The 25,498-nt window shown below is 45.7% G+C and overlaps 1 protein-coding gene across 1 annotated transcript in view; it reads right to left on the bottom strand.

Moving 5' to 3' along the window:
• Positions 1 to 25,498, bottom strand: part of LOC138657858 (cytochrome P450 2J4-like) — a 65,089-nt gene that overhangs the window by 22,154 nt on the left and 17,437 nt on the right. The gene's annotated exons all lie outside the window — the stretch shown is intronic.

Raw genomic sequence — 25,498 nt, 5'->3', positions numbered from 1 at the left:
GCCCGCCGAGAACTGGTAACAAAAGGACTTGTAAAGTTCACTGACAAAGCCGAAAACTACAAGTCGTGGCGAGCTTCGTTCCAGAACGCCATTCAGGGACTGGACCTTTCTAGTAGTGAGGAGTTAGATCTCCTGGTAAAGTGGCTTGGAACTGAATCGGTCGAGCATGCTAAAAGACTAAGAGACATTAACATAGAATACCCACACATAGGTTTACGTAAAGTGTGGGAAAGACTTGACGAATGCTATGGGTCCGTAGAAGTAATAGAGAATGCTTTATTCAAAAGAATTGATGATTTCCCTAAGATAGGGCCCAAGGGTTATCAAAGACTTAGAGAATTGAATGATTTATTGATAGAGTTACAGGTCGCCCAGAAGGAAGGTCACTTGGCTGGATTGGCATTCTTAGACACTGCTAGGGGTGTCAATCCAATAGTACAAAAACTTCCTTACAATCTTCAAGAAAGGTGGATTATACATGGTTCACGGTATAAACAAATTCATAACGTACCATTCCCTCCTTTTACTGTATTTGTTGAGTTTGTCACCCAGCAAGCCAAGATCAGAAATGACCCTAGTTTTGATTTCACTCTGTCATGTTCAACTACCCCTGGTGTCAAACCCAGTAAGACACCCGTGGCAGTCCATAAAACTGATATTGATTCCACAGGTCCTCCACACAAGACAACTAAGCCCCCTACGGAAGAGAGCAAACCTCAGGATGTCAGTAAGCAGTGTCCTCTACACAGGAAACCACATCCTCTACTAAAGTGCAGAGCCTTCAGGGAGAAGACTTTAGAGGATCGCAAAGGTTTCCTCAAGGAAAACAACATCTGCTTCAAATGCTGTGCTACGACCTCTCACTTCGCCAGGAACTGTGGAGCTAGCGTGAAATGTGCAGAATGCAGCAGCACGGATCACAATACAGCCTTGCATCCTGGACCACCTCCAGGAGTGTTGTCACAAGCAGAGGAGCACGATGAGAAACAGAAGAACACCGACGAAGACACCCCTGCGGTCACCTCTCAATGTACGGAGATCTGTAAGGGACTCAAGGGAGGAAGATCCTGCTCAAAAATCTGCCTTGTCCGAGTCTATCCAACAGGCCACAGAGACAAAGCGCTCAAGATATATGCAATCCTAGATGACCAAAGTAATAGGTCTTTAGCCAGGTCCATCTTCTTTGACAACTTCAGCATTGTAGGCCCCGGTTCTCCCTACTCCCTTAGGACATGTTCAGGTACCGTCGAGACGGCGGGGAGGAAAGCAACCGGATACAAAGTGGAGTCCATGGATGGCCAGACCTGTCTGTCACTACCGACCATCCTGGAGTGCAACCAGATTCCTGACAACAGGTCTGAGATACCTTCACCAGAGGTGGCAACGTATCACCCCCATCTGAAGCGTATAGCCCACCTGATACCTAAGTTGGAACCAGAAGCGCCAATAGCTTTACTTCTGGGAAGAGATATACTACGAGTCCACAAGACTAGAGAATATATCAACGGCTCACTGAATGCTCCATATGCGCAGAGGCAAGACCTTGGATGGGTCATTGTAGGAGATGTCTGTCTAGGAGGAGCACACAAGCCGGTCTCAGTTAACAGTATGCTTACCAGCACACTAGAAAATGGACGTCCATCTCTCTTCCAGCCGTGTCACAATAGTCTGCTGGTAAAGGAACTACCGAGCAGCACTCCCCTACCTTGCCCTTTCTCAGTTCCTATCAACGATGACCACGCCTGTGAAGGTGAACAAGACCACATAGGATGTACAGTCTTCCACAGGACGAAGGAAGACAACAAGGTAGCGATGTCTATAGAAGACAAGATATTCCTGGACATCATGGACGAACAAATAGTCAAGGATACGGCGAATAGTTGGGTCGCACCTCTACCATTTCGACCTCAGAGGAGACGCCTACCCAACAACAAGGAATTGGTCTACAGCAGATTCATCTCCCTAAGACACAAGCTTCAGAAGTCACCTGAGACGAAGGAACATTTCTTTACCTTCATGGGAAAGATATTCCAAAACAACCACGCAGAGATTGCACCTGCACTTCGACATGGAGAGGAGTGTTGGTACCTGCCCATCTTCGGAGTGTACCATCCTAAGAAGCCAGGTCAAATTAGAGTGGTATTCGACTCAAGTGCCAAATGCGAAGACGTGTCATTGAATGATGTCTTACTGTCGGGCCCAGACCTCAACAACAGACTTCTGGAAGTATTGCTCTGTTTCCGTAGAGATTCAGTGGCATTTATGGCCGACATACAACAGATGTTCCACTGTTTTCTCGTCAAAGAGGAACACAGAAACTACCTGAGGTTCTTCTGGTACCGTGACAACGACTCGGACGAAGACATCGCAGAGTACCGGATGCGGGTACACATCTTTGGGAACAGTCCTTCCCCAGCGGTCGCAATCTACGGCCTCCGACATTCTGCCAAAAAGGGTGAAGAAGAGTATGGCTCGGACGTCAGGTCCTTTGTGGAAAAGGATTTTTACGTGGATGACTGTTTTGAGTCCACACCGACAAGTGAGGCCGCAATCAGTCTACTAAAGAGGACTCGTGACATGCTCGCTCAGTCTAACCTAAGGTTACACAAGATTTCTTCCAACAGCCGAGAGTTGATGGAAGCCTTTCCCTCTGAAGACTATTCCAGCGATCTAAAGGATTTAGACCTCAGCATCGACCCCCTTCCTATGCAGCGGAGCCTTGGATTGCAGTGGGACCTGAAGACAGATACCTTCACCTTTCAGATCAGCAAGGATGAGAAACCCTTCACGCGCAGAGGAGTTCTTTCCTTCGTGAATAGTTTATACGACCCCTTGGGGTTCATAGCTCCAGTAACCATCCAAGGAAAGCTGATGCTCAGGGACTTCACCCAAGACACTACTGAATGGGATGATCCACTTCCAGCGGGAAAGGCTGACCTGTGGGCAGAGTGGAGGAAGTCTCTTGAAGCCCTGACCAACCTTCGTGTGAAACGACCGTATGCTCCTGTGCCATCCACAGAGGTCAAAACGCAAACACTTTGTATTTTCTGTGATGCATCAGTCAAAGCGATTGCAGCAGTAGCGTACCTCAAATCCACAGACGTAAGCGGACAATGCCATATCGGGTTCGTTATGAGCCGGACGAAATTGGCGCCACTTCGTGAACACACGATACCCAGACTGGAACTCTGCGCTGCTGTCCTCGCAGTTGAGTTGGCCGAGCTGGTCTCGGATGCGATGGGCCTGAAGATCGGGGATGCAGAGTTCTACACCGATAGCAAGGTGGTACTGGGGTACATCTGTAACGAGACACGACGCTTCTACGTCTACGTCAGCAACCGGGTACTTCGGGTAAGAAGATCCACCGACCCTAATCAGTGGCACTACGTACCTACTCACCACAATCCTGCGGACCACGCGACTAGATCCGTTGCACCCAGTCATCTGAAGGACACTTCATGGTTCACAGGTCCTACCTCTTTGTACCGTTCGATGTCCCACATCAGCAGGCCTGAAACTTTCGAACTAGTGGGTCCAGACACAGATGAAGAGATCCGACCTCAAGTGTCTGCTCTACATACAGAGATTTCAAGCTGCCACCTCGAATCTCACCGGTTCAGCAGGTTCTCCACATGGAAGTCACTTGTTCGAGCTATAGCTTGTCTATTTCATGTAACCCAGTCCTACAAGACAGCACTTTCTAGTGATTCTGGAGATCCATCCATCCTTACTCCTGCAATGTTACTCACACAGAAAACCTGTGTTCCGAAAGCTCCACTCGGAGAATTCAATGACAAAGACCTCTACAGACGACAATGGAGGCAAGTACAAAGCGTGTCCAACTTCTTCTGGAATAGATGGAGGAAACAGTATCTCTCCACTCTGCAAAGCAGGACAAAGTGGCAGAAAGACCGCCCAAACATTCAATCTGGCGATGTTGTACTCGTCAAAGACAGTCAGTCACATCGGAACGAGTGGCCACTCGGCCTAGTCATTAAGACCCTGCCCAGTAAAGATGGGAAAGTGCGGAAAGTAGAGGTCAGAGTGTGCAAGCTTAGAGAAAACAAACTGTTCCTCAGACCCGTTACCAAGCTTGTATTATTATTTTCCCCAAAAGAACCTAATTGTGGCATCTGTTGACGCCAAGCGGGGAGTGTTCTGCCCATCTTAATGTGCAGAGAGTTAATTATCATGTTATTCTAGTTGTGGCCACTGGAGGTCATCAGTTGCCTACTTTTCATGTTGTTTACCAACCTTTCCCTCCTAAGAGCAATGTCTTATGGGTTAGTTCCGCCCACATTCTTCTTGTGAAGACAAGCTTCAGTAGCCATTTTTCCTCAGATCTGCAGAGAGGCACACGTGCTCCTGTCTCGCTTACTTTCTTACCCCTGTCCTAACGGATCTCGGTACGTTTATAAAGGTTTAATGCATCTTATGTTTGTGTTAGTATTTAAGCCTTATGCAGCTCCTGTAGTCAGATATAGTTAGGCAGATGTGCTTTGCAGCTTGCAGTTAGGTTAATGTGTACTCTGCATTTAGATAGATGCATTCTTGTATAGAATAGGGCAGTGCTGTTAGAATTACTGTGTAATGCACTCTGTATAATTCTTGCTGTTATGTCCCAGTTATTTATGTGATTGCACCCTGTATGTGCATATACTGAAATGCTGTTATTCTTTACAGTTTTTCACCAGTCATCCACTATGATCAGTCATCCACTATGATCAGTCATCCACTATGATTATTCACTGAACATCCACTTTGTACATCAACATCATTCACTATTCGATCATCTACTATGAATACTGTCCACCATTGTTGTTCAACGTTATAGTTTTGGTTATCATCACCCTAATAAATAAGACTTAAGCATCAACACAGTCTGTTTACTGGGATGTGGATGAAGGTTTAGCCGTATGTTGGAATCCACACAGCATCCTACGTGGAGGAAGACAGAACATTATTCACATTTAAAGAAATGAGAGCCTGACACCCCTGAAGTGGAATAACTGTCACGAGAATAGAAATAGCATAATTGGGACCGAGACGTCTTCCATTACATGTAACCCAGCAGATGTAGACCAACCATGACTGTTCACATTTCCAAAAATTTGTGTTAACATCAGCGGCAGCAGGCACAGAAGCCACACTAAAGATATCAGAGTGCAGTTACGTGACATTAAGGCATCACACTAAAAAATGCAATATCATCTAGTCTGCTTTTAGGGTGCAAAAGTCCTTGGAGATCCATGACTTGTTCATCATGATGAAAGTTAGGCAGTCTACATTTTCAAGGGACAGCCGTATGCGCTTATCGGTCAGGACCCCACCAGCAGCGCTGAAGACACAATCTAAAAGAACGCTGGCTGCCAGGCACAATAAAACCTCAAGGCGTGTGAGGTGAGCTCAGGCCACTCTTCCATTTTGGAAGACCAAAATGTGAAAGGGTCCAAACCCTCCCTGATGGTATTGATATTCAGTTTTACATGCTCCTGCACCATCCTCTCCATTCATTCACCACGTGTAAGACTTGGACTCTGTTGTACTGGTGCATGAGTTGGTCAAAAAAAGTGTCAAAGGACTCACAGAAATTGCTTCTTCTACTTCCACCACTGCTGCTGCTGATAATGTTTTGGCATTGACGAATTGACGTGCCTGAGGTTGGAAGTCTATAGCTGCAATGCGAACTGTGTGCTTCACTGCTTTCTTGGGGAAAAGCTCTCTTAAGGTTGTGTAAAAGTGTGTTTCGATACTCCAGCATTCGCGGGTCCCTTTCTAGGGTGGGAATCATCTGGCAAAATTTGGCTTTATAACAGAGTGGCAACCCAGTAGTCAGCATTATTCCTAATCATAACTGTGCGGGGATCATGTTGCAGATAGTACAGCAAAAAGGCATTCATATGTCGGGCTCTACCATGAGGTCCAAGACCATGCTGTGTTGGTGGCTTGGTAATGATGAGGCTCCTTTCCTCTATCTCCTCCCACCAACCACGAACAACAGAGAGGGGAGGATTATCCTTTTCATCCGACAGTTGCTCGCCCATCACCTCTTCCTCCTCCATTTGTTCCTTGGATCTTGCACCTTCCATAACAGTTTGCCTGTTATCATCAGCCCCCCTCGATCGCAGTAATCCACCCTTCTTTGGCACCAACCTGTGTGAGGACAGTCTTAAAGTTAGAGACAATGTTATCCCTTCCACAGTCTCTTCTGCTTCCTCCTCTCCTTCTTTGACCACTATCTCCTCCCGTAGACTATTCAAAGTCTGCTCCAGCATATAGATGACCGGAAATGTGATGCTGATGATGGCAGCGTCAGTGTTAACCATCTTAGTAGCCATTTCAAAACTGTGCAGAAGGGTTCAGAGGCCCTTAATCTGTGCCCACTCTGTAAACGTGATATGCGCCATGTCCGGACTGCATTGGCCCAGGCTAGACGACATGACATACTGTGTTGTGGATGTGAGCCATGCAAGGCATGTGTGTGAGCTTGCCTCACCGTAGGGCCACCACCAGGTTCATACCGTTATCAGACACGACCTTCCCTTGCCTCCATTCCTCAAAGGCCAATTTGACAGCAAGTAACTCCTGATTCCCAACATCATCATTTCTCTGCTGGTGAAATTTTTTTAGAAAAAAAAGTGTCATGATACAGTTCGGAGTTAGTTTTCTGCTGTTCCCTCTTTGGACTGGTCATGTGAGAATTAATCCCCTCGGCCTCGCTTTGGAGCTGGCTGGGCTTTTTAAGTCCTCTGTAGTCTGCTGGCCGGCGTCAGTGATAGTTCATGCTTCCTGGCTAGAGCAGCTGACCCATATATCCCTGTGTTCCTTCTGCCTCTGACTTCCCTTATTTGTATTAGACCTGTTCCCTACAGTGTATGACTCGGCCAGATCTTTGACTCCGTCTCTTGCTTTCTGTCTCTGTGCCACGTTCCCCTTCTAGCTTTTGACTCTCTGGCATGCACCCCGACTTCGTCTTATGTCTCACGTTTTGGATACTGTGCTCCCGTTTGGCTCTGACTTCTGGCTTATCTCTGACTACATGCTCTGCTGTTACTTCTGGTACCTTGTCTCCTGTTTGTTGCGGACCAGCCTGTCTGACTACTCTGCAGCCCTGCTATTGGCGCTCCGTGCCTTCCACTGTGGTGCTAAATGGTGGTGCTACCTTGTCCCCCCTGGGGGAGGTTGCGTGCAACTGCCTTGCAGTTGCATCACATTATCACTGACCACACATTTAAAGGGGATTTTGCATTTTTTTTCTCCTGTCATGGATCCGCTTTGTAACTTGGCAGATCAAGTATCCAGTTTGACACAGATGATGCAGGATTTTTCGGTGGAACATCGAACCCTTGCCATGTCTCATACTCGCTTAAGAAAAAAGCTAACGGAGACTGTTAAGACCATGCAGCGAACCACCCTTCATGCTGTTGGTCGACCTGATGATTCAGTAGATGTGGTTTTCCACTCTGCCGAACCCTCAGATAAACTTCCTGACATCTTTTCTGGTGAAAAAGATACATTTTGTATGTTCAGGGAGGGTTGTAAATTATTGTTTTCTCTTAGACTCCTATCGTCTAGGGACTCTATAGCGACAGGGTCTGTTCCGCAGGACTGGCGCATAGCAAATGTGGTGCCAATATTCAAAAAGGGCTCTAAAAGTGAACCTGGAAATTATAGGCCAGTAAGTCTAACCTCTATTGTTGGTAAAATATTTGAAGGGTTTCTGAGGGATGTTATCCTGGATTATCTCAATGAGAATAACTGTTTAACTCCATATCAGCATGGGTTTATGAGAAATCGCTCCTGTCAAACCAATCTAATCAGTTTTTATGAAGAGGTAAGCTATAGGCTGGACCACGGTGAGTCATTGGACGTGGTATATCTCGATTTTTCCAAAGCTTTTGATACCGTCCCGCACAAGAGGTTGGTACACAAAATGAGAATGCTTGGTCTGGGGGAAAATGTGTGTAAATGGGTTAGTAACTGGCTTAGTGATAGAAAGCAGAGGGTGGTTATAAAAGGTATATTCTCTAACTGGGTCGCTGTGACCAGTGGGGTACCGCAGGGGTCGGTATTGGGACCTGTTCTCTTCAACATATTCATTAATGATCTGGTAGAAGGTTTACACAGTAAAATATCGATATTTGCAGATGATACAACACTATGTAAAGCAGTTAATACAAGAGAAGATAGTATTCTGCTACAGATGGATCTGGATAAGTTGGAAACTTGGGCTGAAAGGTGGCAGATGAGGTTTAACAATGATAAATGTAAGGTTATACACATGGGAAGAAGGAATCAATATCACCATTACACACTGAATGGGAAACCACTGGGTAAATCTGACAGGGAGAATGACTTGGGGATCCTAGTTAATGATAAACTTACCTGGAGCAGCCAGTGCCAGGCAGCAGCTGCCAAGGCAAACAGGATCATGGGGTGCATTAAAAGAGGTCTGGATACACATGATGAGAGCATTATACTGCCTCTGTACAAATCCCTAGTTAGACCGCACATGGAGTACTGTGTCCAGTTTTGGGCACCGGTGCTCAGGAAGGATATAATGGAACTAGAGAGAGTACAAAGGAGGGCAACAAAATTAATAAAGGGGATGGGAGAACTACAATACCCAGATAGATTAGCGAAATTAGGATTATTTAGTCTAGAAAAAAGACGACTGAGGGGCGATCTAATAACCATGTATAAGTATATACAGTAAGGGGACAATACAAATATCTCGCTGAGGATCTGTTTATACCAAGGAAGGTGACGGGCACAAGGGGGCATTCTTTGCGTCTGGAGGAGAGAAGGTTTTTCCACCAGCATAGAAGAGGATTCTTTACTGTTAGGGCAGTGAGAATCTGGAATTGCTTGCCTGAGGAGGTGGTGATGGCGAACTCAGTCGAGGGGTTCAAGAGAGGCCTGGATGTCTTCCTGGAGCAGAACAATATTGTATCATACAATTATTAGGTTCTGTAGAAGGACGTAGATCTGGGGATTTATTATGATGGAATATAGGCTGAACTGGATGGACAAATGTCTTTTTTCGGCCTTACTAACTATGTTACTATGTTACTATGTTACTATGTCTGGGAATGAGACTCAGCGGGTAGGGATTATTATCTCCGCACTGAGATGTCAGTTCAGGAGTGGACTGTCGGATTACCTGAAGGATGCTCTGGCTCTCCATCCTCCTCCCAGCTCATTGGAGGAATCTATGACTCAGGCTATCTGAATGGATCAGAGGCTGCAGGAGAGAGGTACTACACAGTGAGAGGTTCCGTTGCTCCTTGCTGGTCCTGTTGATTTGCCTCCGTCTGAACCTATGGAGGTGGAGGCTGCCAACCTCAAGGAGGAGGAGAAGAGACAGTGACGTGTAGAGAAGCTGTGTTTTTACTGCAGAGATTCTGAACATTAGATAAAGGACTGCCCCGCCTGCCTACCGACCACCAAGCAGCTGAGTCTGTGTGATTGTCGTGGAAGTCACCCAGACTGCCAGGTACCTTTTTCTGCAGTTTCAAACATTTTGTTGGAAGTGGAACTCTGTTGGTCGTGGCTCCGCTCCCACTTCTGCCTTCGTGGATTGCGGGTCGTTCATGAACTTTATTGACTCTGACTTGGTGTCCAGGTGTAAGTTAGGGACAGTTAGGTTGGAGACTCCTATTCAAATTGTTGCCATTGACAAAACACCTCTGGCTAAAAATGTCATCAAATTTGTCTCAGAGGAGTTTCTCTTTAAAGTGAGTTCCCTACACCAGGAACGAGTTTCATGCTTTGTTATGGACAATCTGCCTGCTGGATTGGTGTTGAGGTTCCCTGATTACAACTACATAATCCTGCGATAAACTGTGAATCTCTGGACATTGTTAAATGGGGTCCTAATTGTAGTAAAAATTGCCTCACTACTGTACTTGTGCATCCGTCAGTCTGGAAGGTATTTTGGAGTACCTGAAGGACTTTGAGGATGTGTTCTCTGAAAAGGAGGCTGAGGTTCTACCACCACACTGCCCATTTGATTGTGCTGTTGATCTTGTTCCTGGTTCCAAATTGCCCAAAGCCCATCTTTACAACCTTTCTGGCCCTGAACGGGCCTCTATGAAGGAGTATATCTCTGAAAGCCTCCATAAAGGGCCATCTGTCTCTCCTGTGGCTGTGGGGTTCTTTTTTGTGAAGAAAAAAGATGGTGGTTTATGCCCATGCCTCGATTTTTGAGAACTGAATAAAATCACTATAAGAAACACTTATCCCCTCCCACTTATACTCGATTTGTACAACCGATTGCCGGGGGTCAGATGGTTCTCTAAGTTGGACCTTAAGGGAGCATAGAATCTCATTCGTATGCGTGAGGGGGATGAGTGGAAAACTGCTTTTCTCACCTCTGAAGGTTTGTTTGAGAATTTGGTTATTCCCTTTGGCCTGACTAACACGCCTGCAGTGATCCAGAATTTCATGAATCATGTTTTCTGAGATTTTATTGGGCGTTTCATGGGGGTTTATTTGGATGACATCCTCATATATTCTTCTGACAAACAGTGTCACATGAGCCACCTCCGGGCGGTTCTTCAGATGCTTAGGGAGAACTCACTATTTCCTAAACCGGAGAAGTGTTCATTTTTTGCTCAAGAATTGGCCTTCCTTGGGGTCATTTTGTCTGCTGAGGGGTTTTGCATGGACCCTAGGAAGGTACAGGGTATTGTTGATTGGGTGCAACCCAGAGATCTCAAGGGTCTTCAGTGCTTTCTGGGTTTCACTAATTATTATAGAAAATTAATTAAGGGGTTTTCTCTGATGGTCAAACGCCTCACTGATTTAACTCGTAAGGGGGCAGATCTCAAGAACTGGTCAGCTCCAGCTGTGGCTACATTTTCTTCCTTGAAGAACTGTTTCATGACTGCCCCTGTATTGGTTCAGCCTGATTTGTCCAGCGATTTATCATAGAGGTGGACGCCTTGGAGGTGGGAGTGGGGGCTGTGTTGTCTCAGGGGCTCACCACGTTGACTAACTTAAGACCCTGTGTCTTCTTTTCGAGAAAATTTTCCTCTGCTGAGAGGAAATATGATGTGGGTAACCAGGAGCTATTGGAGATTAAATTGCCGTTTGAAGAATGGAGGCATTTTTGGAGGGGGCTGTCCATCGTAGCACTGTCATTACAGATCACAAGAACCTGTCTTACATCGAGTCTGCCAAATGTTTAACTCCGAGATAGGCAAGGTGGTCACTTTTTTTCCCCGATTTCAGTTTTCTATTACTTTCAGACTGGGGTCCAATAATATGAAGACTGATGCTTTGTCTCGAAGCCTAGATTCAATATCACCTCCTGAACCTCCTTACTCCATTCTTCAGCGCAGAGTGGTGGTTGCTGCAATGTCCTCGCCATTGGAACGAGAGATTTGTGAGGCCCAATCTCTTGCTCCTTCCTCCATACTTGACAATAAACTCTTTGTGCCTGTTCAGTATGGGTTAAGGGTGCTTTGGGAGTTCCATGACTTGGCTGTGAGTGGTCATCCTGGAATCTCAGCCACGTGTAAAGCCATCACTAGGATGCTTTGGTGGCCCTCATTGGTTTCTGACATCACTGGGTGTGTGTCCTCTTGTGAAACTGTGTCCGTGCAAAAACCCCCCTTAACCGGCTGGCCGGGGAATTGGGGCCACTGCCAATTCCAGATAGACCGTGGACTCATCTATCCATGGATTTTATCACCGATCTTCCCCCCTCTAATGGCAAAATCATGATCTGGGTAGTTGTTGATAGCTTCAGTAAACAGGCACATTTTATACCATTGTTGGGTCTTCCTAATGCTGAGACTCTATCAAAACTATTCATTGGGCATGGGGTCCGATTGCATGGTGTGCCTGTCAGTATGGTGTGTGATAGAGGGTTGTTATGATCAGGTGGCCTTGGAGCAGCATGAAAATACCTTCGCTGGAGCAGTGGTAACTTTACTGACCGCAAACCCTGATCCTATCACCGCAACTAGAAGTAGCCGTGGGGTGTGCCTAACCAGACCTAGACACCTCGACACAGCCTAAGGACTAAATATCCCTAAAGATGGAAATAGGAAAACTCTCTTGCCTCAGAGTAGATTCCCAAAGGATAGGTAGCCCCCCACAAATAATGACTGTGAGTAGGAGAGGAAAAGACACATGCAGACAGAAAACAGGGATAAGCAAAGGAAGCCACTTCTACCTAGATAGGAAAGGAAAGTACAGGATACTATGCGGTCAGCATAAAACACTACAAAATATCCACAGCAGAAAAATACAAAAACTCCACCACCTAACTAAAGATGTGGAGAGTATATCTGCGACTCCAGCAAGTCCAACTAGACTGAGAAAAACATCAGGCACAGTCTAGCAGGAACAAAATAGAAACAAGATAAGCACAGAAAATAAACACACAGCAGTGTGTCTAAAAAATGAAGCAAACACTTATCTTAGCTGAATTGGCAGCAAGCAGGAGAGGCCAGGCAGAGGACCAACACTTCCAAAGGAACATTGACTACTGGCAAGGACTAATGAGTCCTGCACAGCTAAATACCCCAGTCAGAATTGCAATTAGCAGAAACACCTGTCCAAGACTGCTGCTCAGGAATAACTGCATTACCTGTTGTGAATTCTGTGGCTGAGTTCACTTCTGTGGTCACAAGTGGTATTGCAGTCTCTGGGCTTCCTCCCTCAGGTGTTTTGGTGAGCTCGTTGGCTGCCTTGCTATTTAGCTCCACCTGAGTCTGTCTTCCTTGCTCCTTGTCAATGTTCCAGTGTTGGATCTGAGCTACTGCATCTTTCCTTGGGCCTGCTGCTCTGCTAGATAAGTGCTTCTAGTTTGTTTTCTGTTTTTTCTGTCCAGCTTGCTATTAACTTTTGCTGGAAGCTCTGAGAAGCAAAGGGGTGCACCGCCGTGCTGTTAGTTCGGCACGGTGGGTCTTTTTGCCCCTTTGCGTGGTTTTCGTTTTAGGGTTTTTTGTAGACTGCATAGTTCTCTTTGCTATCCTCGCTCTGTCTAGAATATCGGGCCTCACTTTGCTGAATCTATTTCATTCCTACGTTTGTCTTTTCATCTTGCTAACAGTCATTATATGTGGGGGGCTGCCTATTCCTTTGGGGTATTTCTCTGAGGTAAGTCAGGCTTGTATTTCTATCTTCAGGCTAGTCAGTTCCTCAGGCAGTGCCGAGTTGCATAGGTAGTTGATAGGCGCAATCCACTGCTGCTTATAGTTGTGTGAGGATAGATCAGGTACTGCAGTCTACAGAGATTCCAAGTCTCAGAGCTCGTCCTATTGTTTTTGGTTATTGCCAGATCTCTGTATGTGCGCTGATTACTGCACGCTGTGTTGCCTGATTGCCAGCCATAACAATTACCATCAACAACCACCGGAGGGAGCCCAAGAGCAGAATTCACAACAGTACCCCCCCCTTGAGGAGGGGTCATCGATCCCTCACCAGAGCCCCCCGGCCGGTCAGGACGAGCAAGATGAAAGGCACGAACCAAATCAGCGGCATGAACATCAGAGGCCGAAACCCAAGAATTATCCTCCTGGCCATAACCCTTCCATTTGACAAGGTACTGAAGCTTCCGCCTCGAAAAACGAGAATCCAAAATCTTCTCAACCACATATTCCAACTCCCCATCGACCAACACAGGGGCCAGAGGATCAACAGAGGGAACAACGGGCTCCACATATTTCCGCAACAAAGATCTATGGAAGACATTATGGATAGCAAAAGAGGCCAGAAGCGCCAGACGAAAAGACACCGGATTAATAATCTCAGAAATCCTATAAGGACCAATAAACCGAGGCTTAAACTTAGGAGAAGAAACCTTCATAGGAACATGATGGGAAGATAATCAAACCAGATCCCCAACCCGAAGCCGGGAACCAAAACAGCGACGTCGATTAGCAAAAAGTTGAGCCTCCTCCTGAGACAACACCAAATTGTCCACCACCTGAGCCCAAATCTGCTGCAACCTGTCAACCATAGAATCCACACCAGGAAAGTCAGAAGACTCAACCTGCCCAGAAGAAAAACGAGGATGAAAACCAAAATTACAAAAAAAAGGCAAAACCAAAGTAGCCGAACTAGCCCGATTATTAAGGGCAAACTCGGCCAATGGCAAAAAAGCCACCCAATCATCCTGATCAGCAGACACAAAGCATCTCAAATAAGTCTCCAAAGTCTGATAAGTACGCTCGGTCTGGCCATTTGTCTGAGGATGAAATGCAGAAGAAAAAGACAAATCAATGCCCAGCCTAGCACAAAAGGCCCGCCAAAACCTAGAAACAAACTGGGAACCTCTGTCGGACACAATATTCTCAGGAATACCATGCAAACGGACCACATGCTGAAAAAACAACGGAACCAAATCAGAAGAAAAAGGCAATTTAGGCAAAGGCACCAAATGAACCATCTTAGAGAATCGGTCACAAACAACCTAGATAACAGACATCCTCTGGGAAACAGGAAGATCGGAAATAAAATCCATAGAAATATGCGTCCAGGGCCTCTCAGGGACCGGCAATGGCAAAAGCAACCCACTAGCACGGGAGCAACAAGGCTTGGTCCGCGCACAAGTCCCACATGACTGCACAAAAGACCGCACATCACGCGATAAAGAAGGCCACCAAATTGACCTACCAACCAAGTCTCTGGTACCAAAAATGGCAGGATGACCAGCCAACACAGAAGAGTGAGCCTCAGAAATCACTCTACTAGTCCATCTGTCAGGAACAAACAGCTTCCCCACAGGACAACGATCAGGTTTGTCAGCCTGCAATTTCTGAAGAACCCGTCGTAAATCAGGAGAAACGGCAGAAAGGACCACCCCTTCCTTCAAAATACCGACTGGTTCCAAGACCTCAGGAGAATCAGGCAAAAAACTCCTAGAGAGGGCATGAGCCTTAATATTCTTAGAACCCGGAAGGTACGAGACCAAGAAATCAAAACGAGAAAAAAACAAGGACCATCGAGCCTGTCTAGGATTCAACCGTTTGGCAGACTCGAGGTAAATCAGATTCTTATGATCGGTCAAGACCACAATACGGTGCTTAGCTCCCTCAAGCCAATGTCGCCACTCCTCAAACGCCCACTTCATAGCCAACAACTCCCGATTGCCGACATCATAATTGCGTTCAGCAGGCGAAAACTTACGGGAAAAGAAGGCACACGGTTTCATTAAGGAACCAACAGGATCCCTCCGAGACAAACAGCCCCTGCCCCAATCTCAGAAGCGTCAACCTCAACCTGAAACGGAAGAGAAACATCCGGTTGACGCAACACAGGAGCAGAAGTAAAACGATGCTTAAGTTCCTGAAAGGCAGAGACAGCCACAGGGGACCAATTCGCCACATCAGCGCCCTTCTTCGTCAAATCAGTCAAGGGTTTAACCACGCTGGAAAAATTAGCAATGAAACGGCGATAAAAATTAGCAAAACCCAAAAATTTCTGAAGGCTCTTCACGGATGTGGGCTGAATCTAATCATGAATGGCCTGAACCTTAACCGGATCCATGTCTATAGACGAGGGAGAAAAAATAAAGCCCAAAAAGGAAACCTTCTGCACCCCAAAAAGACTCTTAGACCCTTTCACAAACAAGGCATTGTCACGAAGGATCTGAAATACCATCCTGACCTGCTGCACATGAGACTCCCAATCATCGGAAAAAATCAAAATATCGTCCAAATATACAATCAGGAATTTATCAAGATAATCCCGGAAGATATCATGCATGAAGGACTGAAAAACAGATGGAACATTAGAGAGTCCGAATGGCATCACAAGGTATTCAAAATGGCCCTCGGGCGTGTTAAACGCAGTTTTCCATTCATCACCCTGCTTAATACGAACAAGATTATAAGCCCCGCGAAGGTCAATCTTAGTAAACCAACTAGCTCCCTTAATCCTAGCAAACAAATCGGAAAGCAAAGGCAAAGGATATTGAAACTTGACCGTGATCTTATTCAAGAGGCGATAATCAATACAGGGTCTTAAGGAACCATCTTTTTTAGCAACAAAAAAGGACCCCGCTCCCAACGGTGAAGAAGATGGCCAAATATGCCCTTTCTCCAAAGACTCCTTAATATAGCTCCGCATGGCGGTATGTTCAGGTACAGACAGGTTGAAAAGTCGGCCCTTAGGAAACTTACAGCCTGGAATCAAGTCAATAGCACAATCGCAGTCCCTGTGTGGTGGAAGGAAACTGGACTTGGGCTCATCGAATACATCCTGAAAATCAGACAAAAACTCCGGAATTTCAGAAGAGGGAGAAGGGGCGATAGACATCAGAGGAACATCATTATGAACCCCCTGACAACCCCAACTAGTCACAGACATGGACTTCCAATCCAAAACAGGATTATGTACTTGCAACCATGGAAAACCCAGCACAATAGCATCATGCAAGTTATGCAACACCAGAAATAGACAATCTTCCTGATGGGCTGGCGCCATACGCATGGTCACCTGTGTCCAAAACTGGGGCTTATTTTTAGCCAAGGGTGTAGCATCAATGCCCCTTAAAGGAATAGGGTTCTGCAAAGGCTGCAAGGGAAAACCACAACGCCTGGCAAACTCAAAGTCCATTAAGTTCAAGGCGGTGCCTGAATCCACAAACGCCATGACATAAAATGATGACAATGAACAGATCACGGACACAGATAACAGAAATTTAGGTTGTACAGACTGATGGTAAATGAACTGACGATCCTCTTGGTCCGCTTAGGGCAGACAGAAATGACATGGGAAGCGTCGCCACAATAATAACACAACCTATTCTGACGTCTAAAACCTTGTCGTTCCGTTCTAGACAGAATCCTATCACATTGCATTGGCTCAGGAATTTGCTCTGAGGATAACGCCATAGCGCACACAGTTCTGCGCTCCCGCAAGCGCCGATCAATCTGAATGGCCAGAGACATAGAATCACTCACATTGGAGGGTGTGGGAAACCCCACCATAACATCTTTAACGGATTCAGAAAGACCCTTTCTGAAAATTGCCGCCAAAGCATCATTATTCCATTTAGTCAATACAGACCATTTTCTGAATTTCTGACAATACAATTCTGCCGCCTCTTGACCCTGAGACAGGGCCAACAAGGTCTTCTCAGCTTGATCCACCGAATTAGGTTCATCATACAGTAATCCTAACGCCTGAAAGAAGGAGTCTACATTAAGCAAAGCAGGATCCCCAGATTCCAGGGAAAATGCCCAATCCTGTGGATCACCACGCAGCAGGGAAATGATGATTTTAACTTGTTGAATGGAATCACCGGAGGATCGAGGTTTCAATGCAAAAAACAGTTTACAGTTGTTTTTAAAACTCAAAAATTTGGACCTGTCACCATAAAACAAATCAGGAGTAGGTATCTTCGGTTCTAAAGCAGGAGTCTGAACAATGTAATCAGAAATACCCTGTACTCTAGCAGCAAGCTGGTCTATACGAGAAACTAATTCCTGAACATTCATGCTAGCACAAGGCTCTTCAGCCACCCAGAGATAAAGAGGGAGGAGAAGACAAAACAGACTGGAGAAAAAAAAAATGGCTCAAGATCTTTCCTCCCTTCTTCTGAGATGCAATTAACTCATTGTTGGCCAGTAGTACTGTTAGGATCAGGTGGCCTTGGAGCAGCATGAAAATACCTTCGCTGGAGCAGTGGTAACTTTACTGACCGCAAACCCTGATCCTATCACCGCAACTAGAAGTAGCCGTGGGGTGTGCCTAACCAGACCTAGACACCTCGACACGGCCTAAGGACTAAATATCCCTAAAGATGGAAATAGGAAAACTCTCTTGCCTCAGAGTAGATCCCCAAAGGATAGGTAGCCCCCCACAAATAATGACTGTGAGTAGGAGAGGAAAAGACACACGCAGACAGAAAACAGGGATAAGCAAAGGAGGCCACTTCTACCTAGATAGGAAAAGAAAGTACAGGATACTATGCGGTCAGCATAAAACACTACAAAATATCCACAGCAGAAAAATACAAAAACTCCACCACCTAACTAAAGATGTGGAGAGTATATCTGCGACTCCAGCGAGTCCAACTAGACTGAGAAAAACATCAGGCACAGTCTAGCAGGAACAAAATAGAAACAAGATAAGCACAGAAAATAAACACACAGCAGTGTGTCTAAAAAATGAAGCAAACACTTATCTTAGCTGAATTGGCAGCAAGCAGGAGAGGCCAGGCAGAGGACCAACACTTCCAAAGTATTATTGACTACTGGCAAGGACTAATGAGTCCTGCACAGCTAAATACCCCAGTCAGAATTGCAATTAGCAGAAACACCTGTCCAAGACTGCTGCTCAGGAATAACTGCATTACCTGTTGTGAATTCTGTTGTCGGGCTCCCTCCTGTGGTCATGAATGGTACTTCGGCTGGTTCTGTCCATGGACTTCCTCTGGTGGGTGTTTCTGAGTTTCCTTCCTTAGGTGACGAGGTTAATTCGTTAGCTGGCTGTTCTATTTAACTCCACTTAGATCTTTGCTCCATGCCACCTGTCAATGTTCCAGTATTGGTCTAGTTCACTCCTGGATCGTTCTTGTGACCTGTCTTCCCAGCAAAAGCTAAGTTCCAGCTTGTATTTCTTGGGTTTGCTATTTTTCTGTCCAGCTCGCTATTCTTATTGTTGTCTTGCTTGCTGGAAGCTCTGGGACGCAGAGGGAGCGCCTCCGCACCGTGAGTCGGTGCGGAGGGTCTTTTTGCGCCCTCTGCGTGGTCTTTTTGTAGGTTTTTGTGCTGACCGCAAAGTAACCTTTCCTATCCTCGGTCTGTTCAGTAAGTCGGGCCTCACTTTGCTAAATCTATTTCATCTCTGTGTTTGTATTTTCATCTTTACTCACAGTCATTATATGTGGGGGGCTGCCTTTTCCTTTGGGGAATTTCTCTGAGGCAAGGTAGGCTTTATTTTTCTATCTTCAGGGCTAGCTAGTTCCTTAGGCTGTGCCGAGTTGCATAGGGAGCGTTAGGCGCAATCCACGGCTATTTCTAGTGTGTTTGATAGGATTAGGGATTGCGGTCAGCAGAGTTCCCACATCCCAGAGTTCGTCCTTTATTATCAGAAACTATCAGGTCATTCCGTGTGCTCTTAACCACCAGGTCCATTATTGTCCTGACCACCAGGTCAAAACAGTACAGGTGGCCCAAAGTACTAATGCATCTCAATAGAGGGATAAGAGAAGTTCTGAGACCATTTTTTTTTCTTTGCAGTGTGTTTTGTCTCTCTCTTCCCCTTTACCAATGGGTGGTTCAGGACACTGGTGTAAACATGGACATTCAAGGTCTGTCCTCTTGGATGGATAATCTCACTACAAGGGTACAAAACATTCAAGATTTTGTGGTTCAGAATCCGATGTCAGAGCCTAGGATTCCAATTCCTGATTTGTTTTTTGGTGATAGATCTAAGTTCTTGAATTTCAAAAATAATTGTAAATTGTTTCTTGCCTTGAAACCTCGCTCCTCAGGTGACCCTGTTCAACAAGTAAAGATCATTATTTCTTTGTTACGTGGTGACCCTCAAGACTGGGCATTTTCCTTTGCGCCAGGAGATCCGGCATTGCGTGATGTTGATGCGTTTTTTCTGGCGCTTGGATTGCTTTACGACGAACCTAATTCAGTGGATCAGGCAGAGAAAATCTTGCTGGCTCTGTGTCAGGGTCAGGATGACGCGGAGATATATTGTCAGAAGTTTAGAAAGTGGTCTGTGCTCACTCAGTGGAATGAATGTGCCCTGGCAGCAATCTTCAGAAAGGGTCTCTCTGAAGCCCTTAAGGATGTCATGGTGGGGTTTCCCATGCCTGCTGGTCTGAATGAGTCTATGTCCTTGGCCATTCAGATCGATCGACGCTTGCGTGAGCGTAAAGCTGTGCACCATTTGGCGGTACTATCTGAGCATGGGCCTGAGCCTATGCAATGTGATAGGACTTTGACCAGAGCTGAACGGCAAGAACACAGACGTCGGAATGGGCTATGTTTTTACTGTGGTGATTCCACTCATGCTATCTCCGATTGTCCTAAGCGCACTAAGCGGTTCGCTAGGTCTGCCACCATTGGTACGGTACAGTCTAAATTTCTATTGTCTGTTACTCTGATTTGCTCTTTGTCATCCTATTCTTTTATGGCATTTGTGGATTCAGGCGCTGCCCTGAATTTGATGGACTTGGAGTATGCTAGGCGCTGTGGTTTTTTCTTGGAGCCCTTGCAGTATCCTATTCCATTGAGAGAAATTGATGCTACGCTTTTGGCCAAGAATAAGCCTCAGTACTGGACCCAATTGACCATGTGCATGGCTCCTGCACATCAGGAGGATATCCGCTTTCTGGTGTTGCATAATCTGCATGATGTGGTCGTTTTGGTGTTGCCATGGCTACAGGTTCATAATCCAGTATTGGACTGGAAATCTATGTCTGTGTCCAGCTGGGGTTGCCAGGGGGTACATGGTGATGTTCCATTTTTGTCTATTTCGTCTTCCACTCCCTCTGAAGTTCCAGAGTTTTTGTCGGATTATCGGGATGTATTTGATGAGCCCAAAGCCAGTGCCCTACCTCCTCATAGGGATTGCGATTGTGCAATTAATTTGATTCCTGGTAGTAAGTTTCCTAAGGGCCGATTGTTCAATTTATCTGTGCCAGAACACACCGCTATGCGGAGTTATATAAAGGAATCCTTGGAGAAAGGCCATATTCGCCCGTCGTCATCACCGTTAGGAGCAGGGTTCTTTTTTGTGGCCAAGAAGGATGGTTCTTTGAGACCTTGTATTGATTACCGCCTTCTTAATAAAATTACAGTCAAATTTCAGTATCCTTTGCCGTTGCTGTCTGATTTGTTTGCTCGTATTAAAGGGGCTAGTTGGTTCACCAAGATAGATCTTCGAGGGGCGTATAATCTTGTGCGTATTAAACAAGGCGATGAATGGAAAACAGCATTTAATACGCCCGAGGGCCATATTGAGTACCTGGTTATGCCATTCGGGCTTTCCAATGCTCCATCAGTATTTCAGTCCTTTATGCATGATATCTTCCGAGAGTACCTGGATAAATTCCTGATTGTGTATTTGGATGATATTTTGGTCTTTTCGGATGATTGGGAGTCTCATGTGAAGCAGGTCAGAATGGTGTTCCAGGTCCTTCGTGCGAATTCCTTGTTTGTGAAGGGGTCAAAGTGTCTCTTTGGAGTTCAGAAGGTTTCATTTTTGGGGTTCATTTTTTCCCCTTCTACTATCGAGATGGACCCTGTTAAAGTCCAGGCCATTTACGATTGGACTCAGCCGACATCTGTGAAGAGCCTGCAGAAGTTCCTGGGCTTTGCTAATTTTTACCGTCGCTTCATCGCTAATTTTTCTACTGTTGCTAAACCGTTGACTGATTTGACCAAGAAAGGTGCTGATGTGGTCAATTGGTCCTCTGCGGCTGTAGAGGCTTTTCAGCAGTTGAAGCGTTGTTTTTCTTCTGCCCCTGTGTTGTGCCAGCCAGATGTTTCACTTCCGTTTCAGGTCGAGGTTGATGCTTCTGAGATTGGAGCAGGGGCTGTTTTGTCGCAAAGAAGTTCTGATTGCTCGGTGATGAAACCATGTGCCTTCTTTTCTAGAAAATTTTCGCCTGCTGAGCGCAATTATGATGTTGGCAATCGAGAGTTGTTGGCCATGAAGTGGGCATTCGAGGAGTGGCGACAAGCATCGCGTGGTGGTCTTGACGGATCACAAGAATTTGACTTATCTCGAGTCTGCCAAACGGTTGAATCCTAGACAGGCTCGATGGTCGCTGTTTTTCTCCCGTTTCGATTTTGTGGTTTCGTACCTTCCGGGCTCTAAGAATGTGAAGGCTGATGCCCTGTCAAGGAGTTTTGTGCCTGACTCTCCGGATGTTCCTGATCCAGCGGGTATTCTCAAAGAGGGGGTAATTTTGTCTGCCATCTCCCCTGATTTGCGGCGTGTGCTGCAGAAATTTCAGGCTGATAGACCTGACCGTTGTCCAGCGGAGAAACTGTTTGTCCCTGATAGATGGACTAATAGAGTTATCTCTGAGGTTCATTGTTCGGTGTTAGCGGGTCATTCGGGAATCTTTGGTACCAGAGATTTGGTGGCTAGATCCTTTTGGTGGCCTTCTTTGTCACGGGATGTGCGTTCTTTTGTGCAGTCCTGTGGGACTTGTGCTCGGGCTAAGCCCTGCTGTTCTCGTGCCAGTGGGTTGCTTTTGCCCTTGCTGGTCCCGAAGAGGCCCTGGACGCATATTTCCATGGATTTTATTTTAGATCTCCCTGTCTCTCAAAGGATGTCGGTCATTTGGGTGGTTTGTGATTGCTTCTCTAAGATGGTCCATTTGGTACCCTTGTCTAAATTGCCTTCCTCCTCTGATTTGGTGCCATTGTTTTTCCAGCATGTTGTTCGTTTGCATGGCATTCCGGAGAACATCGTCTCGGACAGAGGTTCCCAGTTCGTTTCGAGGTTTTGGCGGTCTTTTTGTGCTAAGATGGGCATTGATTTGTCTTTTTCTTCGGCTTTCCATCCTCAGACAAATGGCCAAACCGAACGAACTAATCAGACTTTGGAAACATATCTGAGATGCTTTGTTTCTGCTGATCAGGATGATTGGGTGTCCTTCTTGCCTTTGGCGGAGTTTGCCCTTAATAATCGGGTCAGCTCGGCTACTTTGGTTTCGCTCTTTTTCTGTAATTCTGGTTTCCATCCTCGTTTCTCTTCAGGGCAGGTTGAGTCTTCGGACTGTCCTGGTGTGGATACTGTGGTGGACAGGTTGCAGCAGATTTGGACTCATGTGGTGGACAATTTGACATTGTCCCAGGAGAAGGCTCAACGTTTCGCTAACCAATGGCCCTGTGTTGGTCCCCGACTTCGTGTTGGGGATTTGGTTTGGTTGTCGTCTCGTCATGTTCCTATGAAGGTTTCCTCTCCTAAGTTTAAGCCTCGTTTCATTGGTCCGTATAAGATTTCTGAAGTTCTCAATCCTGTGTCATTTCGTTTGGCCCTTCCAGCTTCTTTTGCCATCCATAATGTGTTCCATAGGTCGTTATTGCGGAGATACGTGGCGCCTATGGTTCCCTCCGTTGATCCTCCTGCCCTGGTGTTGGTCGTGGGGGGAGTTGGAGTATGTGGTGGAGAAGATTTTGGATTCTCGCATTTCGAGACAGAAGCTCCAGTACCTGGTCAAGTGGAAGGGTTATGGTCAGGAAGATAATTCCTGGGTTTTTGCCTCTGATGTTCATGCTGCCGATCTAGTTCGTGCCTTTCATTTGGCTCGTCCTGATCGGCCTGGGGGCTCTGGTGAGGGTTCGGTGACCCCTCCTCAAGGGGGGGTACTGTTGTGAATTCTGTTATCGAACTCCCTCCTGTAGTCATGAATGGTACTTCGGCGAGTTCTGTCCATGGACTCCCTCTGGTGGCTGTGAGTGGTGCTGCTGCTTCTGAGGTTCCTTCCACAGGTGACGGAGTTTATTCGTTGGCTGGCTGCTCTATTTAACTCCACTCAGATCGTTACTCCATGCCAGCTGTCAATGTTCTTGTACTGGTTCAGTTCGCTCTTGGATCTTTCTGGTGACCTGTCTACTCCAGCAGAAGCTAAGTCCCTGCTAGTTATTATTTGTTCATTGTTTTCTGGTCCAGCTTGCTATCATGATTTTGTTTTGCTAGCTGGAAGCTCTGGGATGCAGAGTGGCACCTCCGCACCGTGAGTCGGTGCGGAGGTCTTTTTGCACACTCTGCGTGGTCTTTTTGTAGTTTTTTGTGCTGACCGCAAAGATACCTTACCTATCCTCAGTCTGTTTTGTAAGTCGGGCCTCTCTTTGCTGAAATCTGTTTCATTTCTGTGTTTGTGACTTTCATCTTTACTCACAGTCAATATATGTGGGGGGCTGCCTTTTCCTTTGGGGAATTTCTCTGAGGCAAGGTAGGCTTTATTTTCTATTTCTAGGGCTAGTTAACTCTTAGGCTGTGAAGAGGCGTCTAGGCCGTGTTAGGTACGCTCCACGGCTATTTATAGTTGTGTGATAGGATTAGGGGTTGCGGTCAGCAGAGTTCCCACTTCCCAGAGCTTGTCTTGTGTGAGTTTAACCATCAGGTCGTTCCTGGTGCTCCTAACTACCAGGTCCATAACATACCACTGTGAGATGGCCAAAGAAAGGTAGTGGTGTAAACCTGTCCAGTAACATAAGTTGTCAGTTGTCTTTGCATAGGACATGATGTTGATTCACTAGTGCTTTCACAAACATTACCACCTACCCAACGTACACCTTGAACACCAAGCCTAATTCCCCTTCCACCAAGGCCTCGCTTTTTCCCAGTCATGTTGCTCAGATAGTGTGGTAGCCTAGGAGCACAGTATTAACAACCAAAAATTAGATTTTAAACTCTGCACCACCTCTGCAAACAGCTGAATTTCAGCAATAGTAAATTCAAAGTTGAAATATGGCGTGCTGCATCGTGTTAGTGACAGAAAAAAGAATTGTTTGAGTGTGGATGAGGCATGTATGACAAAGAAGTTATGCTACAAAAATTTTTAAAGTCAGGTCCCTTGCTGTATGTTAGTAACAAAAGATTTCTTGTGGCCTATGGATCAGGACTCTATAACACAATAGATACTACAAACTATTTTAAAGTCAGGGGTCCTACTGTATGACACTAGGAACATAAGAATTTATTTGTGGCCTATGGATGAGGCCTCTATAACACACTAGATACTACAAACTATTTTAAAGTCAGGTTCCCTACTGTATGACACTGGGAACAGAATAATTTTTGGTGGCCTGTGGATCAGACCTCTATAACTAACTTGATGCTACAAACTATTTTAATGTCAGGTCTCTTACTGTATGAAGTTAAAAACAGAAGAATATTTTGTGGCCTATAGATCAGGCCTCTATAACACACTAGATGCTACAAACTATTTTAAAGTCTGGTCCCTTATTATATGATGTTAATTATTAACAGAATAATTTTTTGTGGCCTATGGCTCTGGCCTCTATAACACACTAGATGTTACAAACTATTTTAAAGTCAGGTCCCTTACTGGATGACGTTAATAACAGAAGAATTTTTTGTGGCCTCTGGATCAGACCTCTGCAGCTTGATTTCAACCCAACCTAATGACAAAGTGTGATACAGTGGGTTGTCTAACTTTTTGCAACTGAAAAGTTATAATTTTTTTTAATGTGCCTTAGGTCTGCAGACAGGTTCATATTCCTGCCACAAAATGACAACGTGGGATACAGCAGGCTGTTTCACATTTAGCTAGTGAAAAAATATTAATTAGAATGCTATACTCATGTATGGAGCGCAATTGAAGCAGTGCACAAAACACTTGTAGGACATGTGCCCTGCTGGCTTTGTCTGTGGACCTCAGTAATGGCCAAAAAAGTAAAAAAAAAAATGCTGGAAGGTAAATTTAACAGCCACACTGGACAGTAGCTCACTACACTATCTGACTGATATACAACCGCCTAACTAGCTAAAATCTTGCTGTTAACAGTGCCAGCATCAGGAGCAGCCTCTCTGT

This window comes from Ranitomeya imitator, chromosome 1, assembly GCF_032444005.1.
Source record: "Ranitomeya imitator isolate aRanImi1 chromosome 1, aRanImi1.pri, whole genome shotgun sequence".
Taxonomy (NCBI): Eukaryota; Metazoa; Chordata; class Amphibia; order Anura; family Dendrobatidae; genus Ranitomeya; species Ranitomeya imitator.
This window is presented reverse-complemented; position numbering and strand designations above follow the sequence as displayed.